Here is a 20,951-nt window from a genome sequence, read left to right on the forward strand (position 1 = left end):
ACAAGAGACTTCCTAGCTCCATGTAATATCAAACGGTGAAAATCTCCCAGACATCTCCATCTCAATGCCAAGACCCAGCTCCACTCAACGACCAGCAAGCTCCAGTGCTGGACACCCTATGCCAAACAACTAGCAAGACAGGAACACAACCCCATCCATTAGCACAGAGGCTGCCTAAAATCATAATAAGGCCACAGACACCCCAGAACACACCACCAGATGTGGACCTGCCTACCAGAAAGACAAGATCCAGCTTCATCCACCAGAACACAGGCACTAGTCCCCTCCACCAGGAAGCCTACACAACGCACTGAACCAACCTTAGCCACTGGGGACAGATAGCAAAAACAACGGGAACTACGAACCTGCAGCCTGTGAAAAGGAGACCGGAAACACAGTAAGTTAAGCAAAATGAGAAGACAAAGAAACACACAGCAGATGAAGGAGCAAGGCAAGAACCCACCAGACCTAACAAATGAAGAGGAAATAGGCAGTCTACCTGAAAAATAATTCAGAATAATGATAGTAAAGATGATCCAAAATCTTGGAAATAGAACAGAGAAAATACAAGAAACGTTTAACAAGGACCTATAAGAATTAAAGAGCAAAAAAACAGAGATGAACAATACAATAAATGAAATTAAAAATTCTCTAGAAGGAATCAATAGCAGAATAACTGAGGCAGAAGAACGGATAAGTGACCTGGAAGATAAAATACTGGAAATAACTACTGCAGAGCAAAATAAAGAAAAAACAATGAAAAGAATTGAGGACACTCTCAGAGACCGCTGAGACAACATTAAATGCACCAACATTCGAATTATAGGGGTCCCAGAAGAAGAAGAGAAAAAGAAAGGGACTGAGAAAATATTTGAAGAGATTATAGTTGAAAACTTCCCTAATATGGGAAAGGAAATAGTTAAGTCCAGGAAGCACAGAGTCCCATACAGGATAAATCCAAGGAAAAACACGCCAAGACACATATTAATCAAACTATCAAAAATTAAATACCAAGAACAAATATTAAAAGCAGCAAGGGAAAAACAACAAGTAACTCATAAGGGAATCCCCATAAGGTTAACAGCTGATCTTTCAGCAGAAACTCTGCAAACCAGAAGGGAGTGGCAGAACATATTTAAAGTGTTGAAAGAGAAAAACCTACAACCAAGATTACTCTACCCTGCAAGGATCTCATTCAGATTTGACGGAGAAATTAAAAGCTTTACAGACAAGCAAAAGCTAAGAGGATTCAGCACCACCAAACCAGCTTTACAGCAAATGCTAAAGGAACTTCTCTAGGCAGGAAATACAAGAGAAGGAAAAGACCTACAATAATAAACCCAAAAGAATTAAGAAAATGGTAATAGGAACATACATATTGATAATTACCTTAAATGTAAATGGATTAAATTCTCCAACCAAAAGACACAGACTGGCTGAATGGATACAAAAACAAGACCCATATATATGCTGTCTACAAGAGACCCACTTCAGACCTAGGGACACATACAGACTGAAAGTGAGGGGATGGAAAATGATATTCCATGCAAATGGACACCAAAAGAAAGCTGGAGTGGCAATTCTCATATCAGACAAAATAGACTTTAAAACAAAGAGTATTACAAGAGACAAAGAAGGACACTACATAATGATCAAGGGATCAATCCAAGAAGAAGATATGACAATTGTAAATATTTATGCACCCAACATAGGAGCACCTCAATACATAAGGCAAATACTAACAGCCATAAAAGGGGAAATCGACAGTAACACAATCATAGTAGGGGACTTTAACACCCCACTTTTACCAATGGACAGATCATCCAAAATGAAAATAAATAAGGAAACAAAAACTTTAAATGATACATTAAAGAAGATGGACTTAATTGATATTTATAGGACATTCCATCCAAAGACAACAAAATACACATTTTTCTCAAGTGCTCATGGAACATTCTCCAGGACAGATCATACCTTGGGTCACAAATCAAGCCTTGGTAAATTTAAGAAAACTGAAATCGTATCGAGTATCTTTTCCGACCACAACGCTATGAGACTAGATATCAATTACAGGAAAAATTCTGTAAGAAATACAAATCACGGAGGCTAAACAACACACTACTTAATAACCAAGAGATCACTGACGAAATCAAAGAGGAAATCAAAAAATACCTAGAAACAAATGACAATGAAAACATGACGACCCAAAACCTATGGGACGCAGCAAAAGCAGTTCTAAGAGGGAAGTTTACAGCTATACAAGCCTACCTTAAGAAACAAGAAACATCTGAAATAAACAACCCAAACTTACACCTAAAGCAATTAGAAAAAGAACAAAAAACCCCCAAAGTTAGCAGAAAGAAAGAAATCATAAAGATCAGATCAGAAAGAAATGAAGGAAACGATAGCAAAGATCAATAAAACTAAAAGCTGGTTCTTTGAGAAGATAAACAAAATTGATAAACCATTAGCCAGACACATCAAGAAAAAAAAGGGAGAAGACTCAAATCAATAGAACTAGAAATGAAAAAGGAGAAGTAACAACTGACACTGCAGAAACACAAAGGATCATGAGAGATTACTACAAGCAACTCTATGCCAATAAATTGGACAACCTGGAAGAAATGGACAAATTCTTAAAAATGCACAACCTTCCAAGACTGAACCGGGAAGAAATAGAAAATATGAACAGACCAATCACAAGCACTGAAATTGAAAATGTGATTAAAAATCTTCCAAGAAACAAAAGCCCAGGACCAGATGGCTTCACAGGCGAATTCTATCAAACATTTAGAGAAGAGCTAACACCTGTCCTTCTCAAACTCTTACAAAATATAGCAGAGGAAGGAACACTCCCAAACTCATTCTACGAGGCCACCATCATTCTGATACCAAAACCAGACAAAGATGTCACAAAGAAAGAAAACTACAGGCCAACATCACTGATGAACACAGATGCAAAAATCCTCAACAAAATACTAGCAAACAGAATCCAACAGCACATTAAAAGGATCATACACTATGATAAAGTGGGGTTTATCCCAGGAATGCAAGGATTCTTCAATATAAGCAAATCAATCAATTTGATACACCATATTAACAAATTAAAGGAGAAAAACCATACGATCATCTCAATAGATACAGAGAAAGCTTTTGACAAAATTCAACACCCATTTATGACAAAAACCCTCCAGAAAGTAGGCATAGAGGGAACTTTCTTCAACATAATAAAGACCATATATGACAAATCCAGAGCCAACATCGTCCTCAATGGTGAAAAACTGAAACCATTTCCACTAAGGTCAGGAACAAGACAAGGTTGCCCACTCTCACCACTATTATTCAACATAGCTTTGGAAGTCCTAGCCACAGCAATCGGAGAAGAAAAAGAAATAAGAGGAATTCAAATTGGAAAAGAAGAAGTAAAGCTGTCACTGTTTGCAGATGACATGATACTATACATAGAGAATCCTAAAGATGCTACCAGAAAACTAGTAGAGCTAATCAATGAATTTGGTAAACTAGCAGGATACAAAATTAATGCACAGAAATCTCTTGCATTCCTATACACTAATGATGCAAAATATGAAAGTGAAATTAAGAAAACACTCCCATTTACCATTGGAACAAGAAGAATAAAATATCTAGGAATAAACCTACCTAAGGAGACAAAAGACATGTATGTAGAAAATTATAAGACACTGATGAAAGAAATTAAAGATGATACAAATAGATGGAGAGATATACCATGTTCTTGGATTCGGAGAATCAACATTGTGAAAATGACTCTACTACCCAAAGCAATCTACAGATTCAATGCAATCCCTATCAAACTACCACTGGCATTTTTCACAGAACTAGAACAAAAAATTGCACAATTTGTATGGAAACACAAAAGACCCCGAATAGCCAAAGCACTCTTGAGAAAGAAAAATGGAGCTGGAGGAATCAGGCTCCCTTACTTCAGACTATACTATAAAGCTACAATAATCAAGACAGTATCGTACTGGCAAAAAAACACAGAAATATAGATCAATGGAACAGGATAGAAAGCCCGGAGATAAACCCACGCACATATGGTCACCTATCTGTGATAAAGGAGGCAAGAATATGCAGTGGAGAAAAGACAGCCTCTTCAATAAGTGGTGCTGGAAAAACTGGACAGCTACATGTAAAAGAATGAAATTAGAACATTCCCTAACACCAAACACAAAAATAAACTCAAAATGCATTAAAGACCTAAATGTAAGTCCAGACACCATCAAACTCTTAGAGGAAAACATAGGCAGAACACTCTATGACATAAATCACAGCAAGATCCTTTTTGACCCACCTCCTAGAGAAATGGAAATAAAAACAAAAATAAACAAATGGGACCTAATGAAACTTAAAAGCTTTTGTACAGCAAAGGAAACCATAAACAAGACCAAAAGACAACCCTCAGAATAGGAGAAAATATTTGTAAATGAAGCAACTGACAAAGGATTAATCTCTAAAACATAAAAGCAACTCATGCAGCTCAATATCAAAAGAACAAAAACCCAACCCCAAAATGGGCAGAAGACCTAAATAGACATTTCTCCAAAGAAGATATAAAGATTGCCAACAAACACATGAATGACTGCTCAACATCATTAATCATTAGAGAAATGCAAATCAAAACTACAATGAGATATCATCTCACACCAGTCAGAATGGCCATCATCAAAAAATCTAGCAACAATAAATGCTGGAGAGGGTGTGGAGAAAAGGGAACACTCTTGCACTGCTGGTGGGAATGTGAATTGGTACAGCCACTATGGAGAACAGTATGGAGGTTCCTTAAAAAACTACAAATAGAACTACCATATGACCCAGCAATCCCACTACTGGGATTTATGAGAAATTTATGAGAAATCCATAATTCAAAAAGAGTCATGTACCACAATGTTCATTGCAGCTCTATTTACAATTGCCAGGACATGGAAGCAACCTAAGTGTCCATTGACAGATGAATGGATAAAGAAGATGTGGCACATATATACAGTGGAATATTACTCAGCCATAAAAAGGAACGAAACTGAATTATTTGTAGTGAGGTTGATGGACCTAGAGACTGTCATTCAGAGTGAAGGAAGTCAGAAAGAGTAAAACAAATACCGTATGCTAACACATATATATATGGAATCTAAAAAAAAAAAAATGGTCAGAAGAACCTAGGGGCAAGACAGGAATAAAGATGCAGACCTACTAGAGAATGGACTTGAGGATACGGGGAGGGGGAAGGGTAAGCTGGGACAAAGTGAGAGAGTGGCATGGACATATATACACTACCAAACGTAAAATAGATACCTAGTGGGAAGCAGCCACATAGCACAAGGAGATCAGTTCAGTGCTTTGTGACCACCTAGAGGGGTGGCATAGGGAGGGTGGGAGGGAGGGAGATGCAAGAGGGAAGAGATATAAGGACATATGTATATGTATAACTGATTCACTTTGTTATAAAGCAGAAACTGACACACCATTGTAAAGCAATTATACTCTAATAAAGATGTTAAAAAAATAAAAAATGATTGTAGTTGACAATTGCATAACTCTCTGAATGTATGAAAAATCAATAAATTTTACACATTAAAAAAAATGCAGGTTTTAAAGAAGAAAGGTTCTGTTCTCAACATATCCATCGCTCCTCAGCATTATATGGTGGGTTTTTCTTTTCTTTTCTTTTTTTAATTTTATTGAAGTATAGTTGATTTACAATGTTGTGTTTAATTCCTGCTGTACAGCAAAGTGACTCAGTTATACATACTGGGTTGGTCAAAAAGTTAGTTTGGGTTTTTCCTTAATATCTTATGGAAAAAACCCAAATGAACTTTTTGGCCAACCCAATATACCTATTCTTTTCCATTATGGTTTATCACAGGATGTTGAATATAATTCCCTGTACTATACAGTAGAACCCTGTTGTTTATCCATTCTATATACAATAGTTTGCATCTGCTAATCCCAAAATCCCAATCCTTCCCTCACACACATACACCCCACCACCGGGAACCACAAGTCTGTTCTCTGTATCTGTGAGTCTGTTTTTGTTTTGTACTTATGTTCATTTGTGTCCTATTTTAGATTCCACATATAAGTAATATCGTATGGTATTTGTCTTTCTCTTTCTGACTTACTTCTCTCAGTATGATAACCTCTAGGTCCATCCATGTCATTGCAAATGGCATTACAGTATTTCATTATTTTTTATGGCTGAGTAATATTCCATTGTGTACATACATCTTTATCTATTCACCTGTCGATAGACATTTAGGTTGTTTTTATGTCTTGGCTATTGTAAATAGCACCGCCATGAACATAGGAGTGCATGTATCTTTCAGAATTATAGTTTTGTCTGTGTATGTCCAGGAGTGGGATTGCTGGACCATATGGCAAAGTCTATTTTTAGTTTTCTGAGGAATCTCCATACTGTTTTCCATAGTGGCTGCACCAATTTACATTCCCACATTGTGGGTGTTTCTTTTTGATAGCCACAAGAGAGGGACTACACCAACGCAAAAGATCTGAAAGACAGCTGAAATCCCATTTTTCCATGTAAAACCAACCACTCTAGTTCCTAATTATCAGAGCTTGAATAACCTCTTCTTAGGTATTATTCTCACAGCATTTATTGATGTTGCTTGTACTATAACTATTTACATATTTGGCTACCTCTCAAATCATGTTAGGAATTCTTAGATGGCAAACAGTATGATCTGGTATTTCCTGTCAGGCCTAGCACAAGGTCTTATAGATAGTAAGTTCTCCAAGACCATCTCCGTAAAAGTGTATTCCTAAACCCCTGCTACCAAAATTGATCTGTGTGTAATCTCCCCTCTACCGTGATTACCACCATTTCAGTAAATACTAGCTAAGTAGGGTTTCTTCCTATGCCCTTACTGCCAGCCACAACATTGTTAAACACTAGTATGTGTTCTTGGGTATTCACACATACAATAGTGACCTTACTCCTCTCCTTCACTGTAGTTACCATCAATTCCATATAGTCAAAAATTGATAAACACATCAAAGTGTTTAGAGGCAACGGCCAGGAGTAGACTATACAGAAGAGAAATTCAAATATTTGAGTATGAAGAAATAAAAGTCTGTCCACTAAGATTTAAGCAGGGATGACAGAGGTGGGAGCAGTTGGGAGCAATAGCAAGGTATGGTAGAGGGAGTTGTGCAGGCAGAACAAACACGAAGATATAGGCAAGTATTTTGAAAAAGTTCAAAGGGTAACACAAATAAAATATATTAATTTCACCAACTAGTAAAGTGCTACGTATACGGTACATGCTATTAAGTACTTGTTAAATAAGAATTTCAAGATCAGGATAAACACAGTTATAGTGGGAATAAAAGGAAAATAAAAATAGAGAAAAGGAAATGTGTGTGAAAAGAAAAAGTACTTCTTGAAATACCCAAAGAAAGCTGAGACGAGGCCACAGGATCACTCACTCAAACAAGGAAGGTTTCCCAGGGCAGCCTGGTTCTTACTTTCTTTTACCCCACAAGAGTCAGATCTATTCTTGGGAGAAACTAAACCCAAAAGATTCCACGGTATATTGTGTTCATTCTGGATTGAAAATATATGGTGCTTCTCTGCTGCCTTTCTGAGCATCACAATGTACACATTCCTGGTCCTAAGCAAAAGCAAATGATACTCCTTGGCGATGGGATAAATGGAAGCGGGGTTATGTTCTACCTATGTAATGGTCAATTGGCTAGTTGTCTGCCTCCATATTCTTTTCTAGGATTTCATTTGTTTTGGTCCTTTATAAGTAAAACTTGGAACTCTTTCTGCCTATCATACTAGTATTAGATAAAGAATCCAAAACCGCATTTTCCTGCATTAACCTATTTTATTCTCCCCATTATCACTTTGGTCCTTCTTTTTAAGGGAGCCTTTTCTTTTCCAGAATGGCATAAAGTTTTTTGAACAGTTGTACTGTGTGATACAAATAAAAACAAATTGTAAAAAGAAAATAAAATGAGGAAGGTTTCCAACGGTACATACAGCTGAACATAATCAACTAATAAGTTATGGTTCAACTGCTCTAATCAAGGCAAAGTTAGATGAATAAAAGAAATAAGAGCAGAGGACAAAACTCTGGATAGAAAGAACTGAAAGGCAGAATAAGCCCTTTAGGAAGAGAAAACCCCAAACCTCCAACACAATATTTCCAATGAATATCCTATAATATTAAAATACTAAACATATAAATAAAACATTTAGGAGTTGAGGAGTCCAGCCAATAGAAGGTAAAGTGTCTACTTCAAGCATTGTTACAAAAAAGATGTTATGTATTAGCTGTATACATGACAAATGAAATGGAGAAGGTGGCAGAGAGCTGAAGCCTGTTTTATTTCTGGTAAACAATAGTTGTGCTGCTCCAATGTAGTACGCTTAAGAGGTAGATTATTTAGCACAAAGAGAACACGATCTGGCCACTACATATTGCTAAGCAGTCAGTCAAATGCAGGATCTAGAAGCAGGTCAAAATTAAGGGAAACCACGTAAATATACTGTTTGTGTGATTAGCAATCCAAAACCAGCATCTAGAGGGGCCACAGAGTAAATACAGTAATTCAGATTACATAATCATACCCTATTGTAGAAAGCTCAGAAACCCAGAACTTTAAGATTAGCTATGTCAAATGTCAGCTTGATTCTATCAGGAACAGATGAGCATGAAACTTGCCCCATCTAGTGAGAGGTTTATTAATCCCCTAGCACAGTCACTGGCACAGGAATAGATAAGACAGATCAATGGAACAAAACAAAGTCCAAGGCTGGACAAAGTTTCTTTTAGTGTATGATAAAGCAAGCATTTCAAATCAGTGGTAAAAGAGTTTTGGAAAAACCAGCTATTTGGGAAAAATAAAAAGCTGGATTCCTAACTCCCTTCTTAGCCCCCTACCCCAACTCCACATTAAATTCCACATATGACAAAGATTTAAATACAGAAAGTTAAACCATAAAAATCCTAGAAGTATGAGTGAATCTTTTTATAATCTTAGAAATGAGAAGACCATTACAAAAAATGATACAAAACCCAGAACCCTTAATATAGCAATTACTTTGACTATTAAAAAAAAATTAATGGCAAAATACTGAACATAAAGTTAAAAAAAACTGGAAAAAATTATTTGCAACACAATAAAGGGTTACTATAGAGTTTTCAAATCAATAAGAAAAAGACAAAGATCTCAAAAGAAAATAGGCAGGGACTTCCCTGGTGGCGCAGTGGTTAAGAATCCGCCTGCCAATGCAGGGGACATGGCTCCGAGCCCTGGTCCGGGAAGATCCCACATTCCGCAGAGCAACTAAGCCCGTGCGCCACAACTACTGAGCCTGTGTTCTAGAGCCCGCGAGCCACAACTACTGAGCCCACGTATCACAACTACGTGCTCTAGGGCCCGCGTGCTGCAACTACTGAGCCTTGTACTGCAACTACTGAAGCCAGCACCTACAGCCCATGCTCGCAACATGAGAAGCCACCGCAATGAGAAGCCTGCGCGCTGCAACGAAGCGTAGCTCCTGTGCGCAGCAACTAAGACCCAACGCAGCCAAAAATAAATAAAATTTAAAAGAAAAGAAAATAGGCAAAGGACACAAGTAATTCACAAAAGGACACAGAAATGACCAATAATGTTTGAAAAGCTATTCAATCTCACTAGTAATCAAAAGAAAATCAAAGAAAAATAATGTGATAACATTTTCCACCTGTTGGAAGCGCTTGACAAAATGTATCCAGTGAGGGGTGGACACCAGAGCACCTGTGTGCACTGTGGGTGGGAATATATAAACTGCTATAACTTTTCTGGAGAGCTATTTGGTGATGTGAATCAGAACTGAAAATGTCCACACCACATGACCCAAGCAATCCCACTCAGGAATTTATTATCAGGGGATAACTACACATCTTTACAAAATACGTTATACACCTGAAGGTTTACTGCATCCTGCAGGCCATCTACTGTGTTAAACATCTTACACACATTATCATTTAATCCACATAACAACCCCATATTACTATACCTGTATATCCTAGACAAGAACTGAAGCTTTGTTAAATGCGTTATGTTATGCAATGAAACAATATACCAGGTGCTAATGAAAATGTTTCAGGTATTTACTGACATTGAAAGATATTCATAACATGTTGAGTAAAAAGCAGGTTTACAGAATAGCATGTAAAATCGTGTGTGTGTGTGCGTTTATGGTTAAAAACATTCTTCCAAATATTAACAGCAACCATCTCTAAGTGGCAGAATTTATGGTGGTGTTTCTTCTTTATAGTTTTTCCATGGTGACTGAATTACTCCCCACCCCATCATCTGTTGAATAGTGATTTCTAGTGTCCCAGGTGGCACTGATAGCCATATACTGACCTCTGGTAGGGGAGCTCTGGGCAGCAGGGAGTCACTGACTGGCATTTATAACCAAATTGGTTTTCAGGGACCCATTACGTTAGAAAGTAGGTGACAGCTTGTACTACCTTCTCTGAAACACAACCATCTTGACAGGATAATGCAAGACTCATCCACACATTTAATGCCCACCATTTAAAGCCTGAGGTCCACACATTTTAGAGACCATGAATTAACAAAAATGTCCATTTCTGTGGTCATTTGGCTAATCCCTAGTTCCATCTGGAAAAGAGAAAGGCCATAAAACACAACATTCTTTACGGAAATAACTTTGTCTTCACATCTAATCAAACAAGAAGTCTAATTAAATTACTGTTACTATAGCTGGGAGAACTTAAAGTTGGTCCCGAGAGTCACCGTAGCTTGGAAAAAAATTCTGGTAATGAGAAACCTCTGCCTATCTTTAGTTACACACCTGATCAAAAGTAAAACACTGAAAGAATTAACACCAGCACAACTGAGCCTGGATCAGTTTCACGTGGCGCGCCCCAGTTTAAAAGCCACTTGCAGATGACCCGACAGTCTGGCCATCAGGAGCAACCTCTCTGGCAAGTAAACAGAGAGTGAATTCAATGATGCCATCCTTCACACATGTTCCTTCTTTCAACAAATACATCTGCTTGCCTACCATGGGCCGGACCCTCTTTGGGGCGCTGCAGACACAGCAGTGATAACACATACTCTGTGCTCAGGGAGCTTATACTCTATGAACACACTTCTTAACAGAAGTCTAAAAATAAAGAGTAAACATGCTAGATATTCAACCTACAGAAGACAACCTGTCATTGTGAAAAATAAAACTGCAAAAGGGTGTTAAAGCCTGGTCTAGTAACTAACTGGTTGGGAAAGTGGGCACAAATCATTTTCTCTCTTGGGAATCTACTTCCTCAGGAGTGAAACTGAATTATGCTCCTTCACTCACTGGAATAATAAGAATCAAATGAAATAACAAGGCACTGGTGATCCCATAAAGGCTGGGAATTTAAGATTTAGGCTTCCAAACCCCAAACAGGGAACACAGGGATAGACAGGACACAGTGATGGTGTAAGAGAGGTTTGGGACAAGACCTGGGCGAAGCTCTTGCGGGCAGGAATAAAACCTTAACAGAATACAGTTCCGTTAAATAAGGCACTGCTAGGACCATAAAACACGAGCCAAAAATAAGATCACAAATGTTCCAGTCCTCCCAGAGACTATCCTTAGAAATAAAAAGGCTAAACATAAAACAGTATACAAGTTTGCAAACCTATTCAATTATTCAGAGTTTTCTGTGAGGCAGGATGGAACAGAGGAGAGCACTGGGCTAATACCTGGTCAATGTGAATTTTCATTTCCGGCTCTGCCAACAGCTCTGTGAACTTGGGCAGTAAAACCTAACTTCACCACCAAGGCGAGGAAGCTGGAATGACAGCATTTCCAGTACCTATAAGCTTTAAAATTCTATGACTCATCAATAATTTCACACCTCAGTTTGCTTTTCCACTGCTCTGCCTTCATTTGGGAAAAAAACAAAAAAAAAATCAGCCCCTTGCTCCACAATACTCTAGTGTCAACAGGAAAGGGCAACAGCAACTCCATTATCTAGAAACCTCAACAACCTGGACATTCACTGAAAGGAAGCAAGGGAGAGAGACCTCTGATGACAGTGTCCATGCAATAAAACCCTATGTACCTGACCACTAAGAGAAACCTGCAGACCGTCGCTCTAAATCAATCTGCTAAACCTGTTAGATTGCCTAAAATTAGAAATCTTTTTCTCAGTTTACAGAAGCATCTTACAGAAGTAAAATTTCTTAGCTTACAGAAGTTAAATTTGGGCGACACTGTATCTAGAGACAGGGACAGCAGCAAGAAGGAACAGGATATTGCAAGGGGACTATCATTTCTGCAGGAAAAAAAGAGTAAACTTCAACAGGCAGACAATGGCACTAAGCTTATAAATCTGGGCCATTCAAAATGGGAGAAAATAGCCCCACAAATCTCAACAGACCTTGAGGGCATTAATGCCATACCACTTTAAAATGATGTGAGTCGTGGTACAGCATAATTTAATCTCCTTAATGATCCAAGGTCATACTGTTGACAAAGAAGGCAGAGACATATGTATTTTAGAAAGATATCCATTAAAAATAACAAAAACAACAAACTTTGGCATTCAAAAGGGTAGGCTTAAATGTCTACCCTAGGCTTAGTTTTCGAAAAACTCATCTTCATGGGATAATTCATTTCTCATCATGCCTAATAAATGAGTTAAATTTCAAACTGTTGGCATTTAATTTTTACATCTTAATCTCATTTCAAAGAAAAGAAAGTGATGAAAGGATATGCGCCAGTGGCCAGCTGACTGGACCATAAAAGCTCACCAGTCCCCACTGGGTGTGGGGACCAGCCCGGCCTCCCTCTGCTACAGCCACACTGGCCTTCTTCCAGACCTCTGGGTGCACCATGCTCCTTCTAGCCCCAGGCCTGTGAACATGCTTTTCTCTCTGTCTGGGACACTCCTACAGGAAAAATTCTATTCATCTTCCAGTACCAGTTTAAGTACTTTCTCAGCAAGCGCTTCCTAGTGCCCCAGGCTAAAAGGACCTCTGTCAATTATTCTCCTGTAGTTGCTTTTCTCCTTCTTGGTACTTATTGTATTTGTAATTACATATGTGTTTAATGTCCATTTTCTCTACTGGTCCATAAAGGCAGGGATCTTGTCTGTTGTGTTCCAAATCAGTTTCCAGTACCCAGTACAAGGCCCAACACATAGTAGGTGCTCAATAAAAAGTTGTTGAATAATAATAATATTGACCTTTACTGAGCACTCATGATATATAAAGCACCATTGCTACTTTACAGATGAAGAAGGAGGGTCAGAGAGGTTAAATAATTCTCCCAAAGTTACACAGCTGGTAAGTGGCAGACCAAGGTTTCAAGCTCCTGTCTGACTCCAGACTATACATTTAATGACTACACTTTCTCCAGCACTATGTGAGGCAAAAGGGTGAAGTTAAGGGGTCATGCTTGTACTACCTTTAAGGTGTTTATAATCTGGAGAATACCAATTGAATAAATGAAAGTGAATACAAAATAGAATACTATAGTAAAGTGCTGGATTACATGGCATTGTTAAATGTTGTAGGCGAGAACAGAAAAAAAACAAGCAGAGCTAGAAAGGCATTCAGACGGGAGGAATGCCATGAAAACAAAAATGGAGAAGCAACAGAGCACATGGCAAGCTAAAGGGACTGGTGATAAGGTAACTTCAACTAGAGCAGAGCTAACGTAGGCCAGGAAATAGTGAGATACTACCTTAAAGGTATACGCGCATTATAAAAAAGAATTCCATTAACATTCTGGTCTGCCCTGCCTCAAGCTAAGTTCTTGAGGAGTACCTATCACATCTCACTAATATTTCTTAAAACGTTACAGAGGTCAATAGAGTACAAAGCTAATAGTGATTGCTCAGTTAATGAATCAGGGTGAAACAGGCAAAGTGCTATTTTAGAGCTGTCAACTTAAAACCGCATATTTAAAGCTTAATGAATGAGAAGAGAAATAGTTATTGAATTACAAGTAGCCTTATTTTTTTTAATTGTAAGTTCTTTAACACTATAAGTAAATAACTATATATACTTGAAACTATTATAACCAGATGACCAGGTATCTGATGATGGTGGGGTTATTTTCTCCTCCATCTCCCATAGCTTCAAGAAAGATACTTTGAATAGATGGTCTCTCCCTTACCATACCCAATTTTTTTTAACTCCAAGTCCAAGCACATAACTAGTACATAATTCTTAATACATATTTGGTTCCTGTGAGTACCCATACTAATTCTCCTGGAATATTTCAGCTATGGAAAAAAAATTTTAAGTGCATACACAAATATCTGAGCATCTAACTGGTAATGCATTAGAAGCTTTGTGTAGATAATCATTATAAAAAACATCCAATAAAGGATGAATACACACCAAATTCTACACAGTCTCATTTAATCTTCACAAAGACCCTAAGGGGTACGTATTAGTATATCCATTTTATAGATGAAAAAACTAAGGTTCACTAAGGGTCATCTGTCCCTGGTTACCACTGAAGTTTGAATCCAGGTCTAACCTGTGATCACATTCCTTCCTAACCACGGCCTCAAAGAACTCCAATTAATACCACTTGTTAGTATCACTCATATTAACCAGTTAAAATTTTGATGTAATCATGAAGGTTAAAAAAAAAAAAGGAACACATATGCTTCTTACATTTCTGCCAATCTTGACTCACTCTCATTCTCGCCACCTCCGCCCAAGCCTGTCACCCAACCCTGCCAAGTGATAAAACCGAATACATTTATGCCTCATCTGTCTCCTTTTATGCACATGTTCCTCTGGAGTTGGTATTTATCAGGCTCATTTGGCTGACAATTGGACTCTATGGACACAGTAATAAATCAACAGGCTTATAAAGAAATGACATGGGGCTTCCTTGGTGGCGCAGTGGTTGAGGATCTGCCTGCCAATGCAGGGGACACGGGTTCGAGCCCTGGTCCGGGAAGATCCCACATGCCGCAGAGCAACTAAGCCATGCGCCACAACTACTGAGCCTGTGCTCTAAAGCCTGCGAGCCACAACTACTGAGCCCATGTGCCACAACTACTGAAGCCCGCACACCTAGAGCCCGTGCTCTGCAACAAGAGAAGCCACCGCAATGAGAAGCCCGCGCACCGCAGCGAAGAGTAGGCCCCGTTCGCCGCAACTAGAGAAAGCCCACGCACAGCAACGAAGTCCCAGTGCAGCCAAAAATAAATAAAATAAATTTAAAAAAATATAGAAATGACATAAATCCTACATATGTGGTAGGATTCAAGGTTTTCAAAACATTCTCTCTTTGAAGTCTTATGATAATAATATTTTACATGATGGGGAGCTGAGGCTTAGAAAGGCTAATTGAGCTCTGTTGAGGGAACTATGACCTCAAGGAGCAGAGAGAAATTCACAACTACATGACTTACAACTGGGGTCTATAACCCTGCCTTATTCCTAAAGCAAATGCATTGACTTAAAATATCTCTATGAAACACTTCCAAATGCAGCACCATGTTGGGACATAAGTGTTCTACGCCCAGCTCTTGGCCTGTAAGCAAGTCATTTAGCCTTCTTGGTAAGAGATCTGACCAGTTAATCAGCTTAACAATCTATGATTCAAACTGTTAAGCACATTATCAGCAAGAGTTCAATCTTACCCTTGTTCACAAATGTTCAGAAAAATCTGTTCACGGGCTTCACTGTCTTATAGCTCCTGGGTTCCTCATGCCTGGGCTCACAACCTCCTTCAATAAGGTCCAGGAGTCCTAGATTGTTTCTTGGAACCTTGAGCACTTCAAGTATAAAAGATGGTCGGCCCTGCCCTCTATTCTGCTCTCCTGTTGGACAGAGCACAGTAACGGTCAATGTCCAAAAGGATAACTCTTCTTGGCTCCCCATTTCCACCTCTGGTTTATCCAGCTATAGCCTCATGTCAACCACTACCTGTTAAAACATTTTCTCCAGTAAGTCCTAATGGCAGACTCCCTCCCCATACCTCCCCTCTTTTCCCATCCCCCACAAAGAGCTATCTTTTTTTTTGCGGTACGCGGGCCTCTCACTGCAGAGCACAGGCTCCTGACGTGCAGGCTCAGTGACCATGGCCCACGGGCCCAGCCGCTCCACGGCATGTGGGATCCTCCCGGACCAGGGCATGAACCCATGTCCCCTGCATCGGCAGGAAGAGTTATCTTTTTTTACTTCTCTATATGTTTTCCTGGAAACCTCAGTCTTTCATACTTCTCATCAACTACTTCTCCCCAACAGAAAGTCCCCACTGATCATCCCCTGAGCATGTCTTGGACTTCCCTACCTCCATGCCTTTACAGGTCTCCCTAAGAATTCCCTCCACACTTTGATTCTCTCTTCATCCATGAGGCCTTCCCAGACCACTGCACTGCAGTGGTCATGCCTTCTTCAAAAACTCTTCCAAACTCTCAGCAAGCCATCTCTGAACAGCTAAATACTTAAGATGACATCAATGCGGATGTTTTTTTTTTTTTTTACGGTACGCGGGCCTCTCACTGTTGTGGCCTCTCCCGTTGCGGAGCACAGGCTCCGGACGCGCAGGCTCAGCGGCCACGGCTCACGGGCCCAGCCGCTCCGCGGCATATGGGATCTTCCCAGACCGGGGCACGAACCTGTGTCCGCTGCATCGGCAGGCAGACTCTCAACCACTGCGCCACCAGGGAAGCCCAATGCGGATGTTTTTAATGTTTAACTTTTCTTACGTACAGGCCAGAACTCCAGAAGTGTTTGAGTGAAAGATATCTGCACAATACATTTAACAAAACATTCTGATAAAACTTCTCACTTGACCCTCCAAATAATCCTAAAACTGATTCTCCAGTTTTAAAAAAAATAATAAATAAAGGTCAGAGAAGTTAAGTGATTGTCTATGATCATACCATACAACTATGAAACAGCAGAGCCAGGATTCAAATCTGAGTATTAAGAAGTCTTTTTTGAACTTTTCATATAGCATGTTTATGATGTGAAACTCTTTGACAAAGAGCAGGTACCAGATAAACATTTGATCTGAACTATCCTGTCTGGGAAGTACTAACATCAGTTAAAAATTTCCTTCCCAGTTCAATTTCTCTTGGTACTTCAGGGTGATCTTACTGTTGAATCAGATTTGCAAACAGGCCCAACTACAATATTAGAACTTAGTTTTTTAGAACATACAGGGAAAAAAAAGAGCAAAACTCTTAACAAAAGCAAACATAAGAGAGATACTACTCATAAGCCCTAGAAGGAAAAAACCATACATTTTCTTCTAATGAAAATAAATCAAGCCAATTAATCACACGTAAGTTTCTAACTCGCACAGGGCTGAGTATTTAATGGGAAGCTGACCATCTATTTTCAAGCACACAGGCAGCCAAGACAAAAAGGAAAAATAAAAGCCCCAGTTTTGGCAGAGTGCTGTAGGGAAGGAAAAGAAAAAACAAATTTACTGCTAGATATCTATTTGGTTTGCTTTTGGAATATCCAAGCTAGTAGCTTTGATTTGCATTAGATTTTTTTCAGCCTACAAGGAACAAGAAAGTATTTCCCAAAAATAAAAAGTCAAATGTCTTTCACAATTATATGAAAAAAGAAATACTCCTGTTATCTTTAAGAACACTCATATTTCAGTGAAGCAAGCTCTGGAGGTGGTAACAAATTACCCCCAGATGTGAAATCCAGGCTATGTTCAAGTTCAACTGGGAAACCGAACAGCCACAATTTGCTTCTAAACTTGGAAACAACCAGTAAACATTTGTGATCACAACCTTTGGCCTCCTCTTCTTCCATATTAATCACAGAGTTCTTTAGACATTTTAAATCTAGTCCAAAACTTCTCATGCTGTAGATGAGGAGTTGAGGGCCAGATACTGAAATGCAAAACAGAAAATAAATTACATTCACAGAAAACTTTCTCAGGAAAACACCACAGGCTCTGAATGGAAGATTTTGTTTTTGTTGTGGTGTCCTGAGACTGGGGTTGAGGACAGAGAAGGAAAAAATAGCCCCAATCTTAAAAAACAAAACAAACAAAACAAAAAAACCCCACATGTCCAGCATTCACCTAACAACCTCTAAAGGTATGAAGCGTCTATCATGAAGATTCATTCAACTCAGATAGCTCAAAGCCACATATTACTAACCCAACTTTGACTGCAGTCACTATTACAGTGTCAGTAAAAAAAACCCTGCCTAGAACAGACTGAAATTGAGCAGTTTGTTCCTCAAGCCCCATTACTCCTCAAAACCACCTACGTACAGATCAGTGAGGCCACGTAGACAGTGGGAAGAACAAGTTTTCACCAAGCGTTTAAATAGAAGAGTACAAGATGCAACAGAAACACTGGTTAGAAAAAGATAAAAAGGTAACTGAGGGCTTCCCTGATGGCGCAGTGGTTGGGAGTCCGCCTGCCGATGCAGGGGACACGGGTTCGTGCCCCGGTCCGGAAAGATCCCACATGCTGCGGAGCGGCTGGGCCCGTGAGCCATGGCCGCTGAGCCTGCGCGTCCGGAGCCTGTGCTCAGCAACGGGAGAGGCCACAACAGTGAGAGGCCCGCGTACCACCAAAAAAAAAAAAAAAAGGTAACTGAATATTTTTTTTTTAGAAATTTACAAATGCAGTATCTTTTTTTGGAGCCATTGCCACACAGCCCTCTGCTAGAAAAGCTGCATCTGGCCACTGCCCTCAAGCACTGCCCTTTCTGTGAGGATCACATGAGTAACAAGCCAACTAGGACAAAGTTGGGGGGCATGGTTTCTGCAGTCACCCACTGAGAACCCAACGTTTATTGGCAAGAGTTGATTTGAAATTGGCAGAGTGCAAAAGAAGCTAATAGCCTATGTGAACCTAACACAAAATATCAGATCAAAACAGCAGGATAAGGAGCCTATTACTATTATCATTAGAGAAAGAAAATAGTCATTAGAAATTGACCAGGAGACTCATCATAGTGATTTTTAATTTTCTAATTAAAAATCACTATGCACAGAACCAAAAATTTGAGTCAGCAGAGAACTTACCTAATTGTTTCCCTGCATTCCCTTTGAGCCACTTGTCCTACCTGGCTAGCTCTCTACCCTCACCTCAACCAAACCTCAGATGACAACTAACCTTTCCCCAGATAAATATACTTCATCAACTTTGCTGATACTTCTAACGGAAATCCCCAATACAGAATTCATTTTAACATCCCGTAGGGGTTAAAAGTCTGATGAATATACTGTATGGGCGCAGAGTCCTCATGAGGATTTTGCTCATTCTGCTCAACCAGGACCAGGAAGGAGATCCTACAGAATTCCTATTCCTTGACCCCGGCACGAATGGATGAAACAGGATTCAAGAAAGATTAACTAGAGGGTGATGGTGGGAGTGGCAGGGAAGGCAGTATGAAGAGAGGGTGGGTACTGGGATAAATGAGGCAGTTAGAAAGTTCTGGGGCAGTTAAATGCACTGACCTTCAGATTTCCGGGTGTGACAAAGATCCACAACAGGCTAAGAGCGGCAGCTCCCTGAAGCCTCCAACAGGCACATTCAGTCCTGTCAGCCTGGACTCAGCCCTGCCAGCACCAGCAAACAAATACACGCATTCTTCTCAGAGCTGACACCCCATACAACACAACCTCACTACGGGGCCTGTTTATGTAAGAAACCAGATGCTTTGATGTTGGGGTAGAAGTTGGGAAGTTATGTGTAAAGAAGTAGTTAATGACAGGAACAGAAGGAGGACAGAGAATGAACAACATTCCTGGCTTTACTAATCGTAAGTTTTAAAAGTTTTAAGGAAATTGTCAAATAGTCTGAACTCAGGAATGAGAAGTAAGGAAGTTATGTCAGCCACCACCACAACTCTGACCAAGGCATTTCATCTGTTTCTTTAAGACAGAGCTTCATGCCTAACCTCAAAGGGGTGCTTATAGGAGGAATGTTTGGAAGCAATCCAACTTAGCAACCAACATTAATAAACTCTAGGCTTGCTCAACTTCTCTCATGCACAAAGGTTATACATGTCATGAACATTCCAAGCACTTAAAGGAAAGAATCAGTTAACAGTGTGGCATGAAAAGAGTTTGGGGTTAAAGGCAAAAGGAAGGTTATTCATTAGTCTAAGAAAAAATCATTTATAAATACGCACACACACATATTTGCTGGATTTCATGAGTGAAGAGACTGAGTTATATAGGTCATTAGGGCAAAGGTCTCCTAAAACCAGAAGACTATAAAAGCACTATCACGCTTTAGTTCTACTTTGCTTTCTTAAGAAGATTAGTTAAACACCAACCTATTCTCACAAAGCCAAATAAGCCATAGAAACAGGTCTAGGAGATTCGCTAAAACTTTCTGAGGCTTTTCGTTCTCCAGTCTGAATGATCTCTTCTTTGTATCTTGGCACCCCCAGTATCTAGCACATCTTGGACTTTTGGAGGACATTCATGTACACTGACTACATGAAGCAATGTGGCTTGACATGAACAGCAAGTTATAACAAATAAGAGAACAACGAACTTTTCATTTTTCTTGGGAATTGAATCCTGTCATCTTATGAAAAACTACTCTAAATGGCACTTTCCCAGCTGTACAAAAGTATACAATATTTCTAATAAAAAGTTGTTCTGTTATGCCTATACTTTTATTTCACACTATCTATAAAGGCTCCCCCAACACCAGATCTCTTCAGCAGAGGTCAGGATGATTTATTATGACTTCTAAAACTATAGAATTGAAAAGCAGAACAGACCACTAGATAACAGTTCTTGGTTAAGGGGGTGCACCACTAAGAACTGCTTTATTCAACCATTTCTAAGGTGAAGATTATTAACAGTGGTTCCACTTTTACCACATACACATGCTACAAAAAGGATGGGATCTCTGAAGAAACCATGGATGATTAAGAAATGCAAAAACAGTTCGTTTAAATGAGGT

At 39.3% G+C, this 20,951-nt stretch overlaps 1 protein-coding gene across 6 annotated transcripts in view; it reads right to left on the reverse strand.

The window, feature by feature from the left end:
• Positions 1 to 20,951, reverse strand: part of SORT1 (sortilin 1) — a gene marked incomplete at its 3' end in the record, with an annotated part of 74,969 nt that overhangs the window by 51,989 nt on the left and 2,029 nt on the right. The gene's annotated exons all lie outside the window — the stretch shown is intronic.

This window comes from Stenella coeruleoalba, assembly GCF_951394435.1.
Source record: "Stenella coeruleoalba genome assembly, chromosome: 1".
In the NCBI taxonomy this organism is placed as follows: Eukaryota; Metazoa; Chordata; class Mammalia; order Artiodactyla; family Delphinidae; genus Stenella; species Stenella coeruleoalba.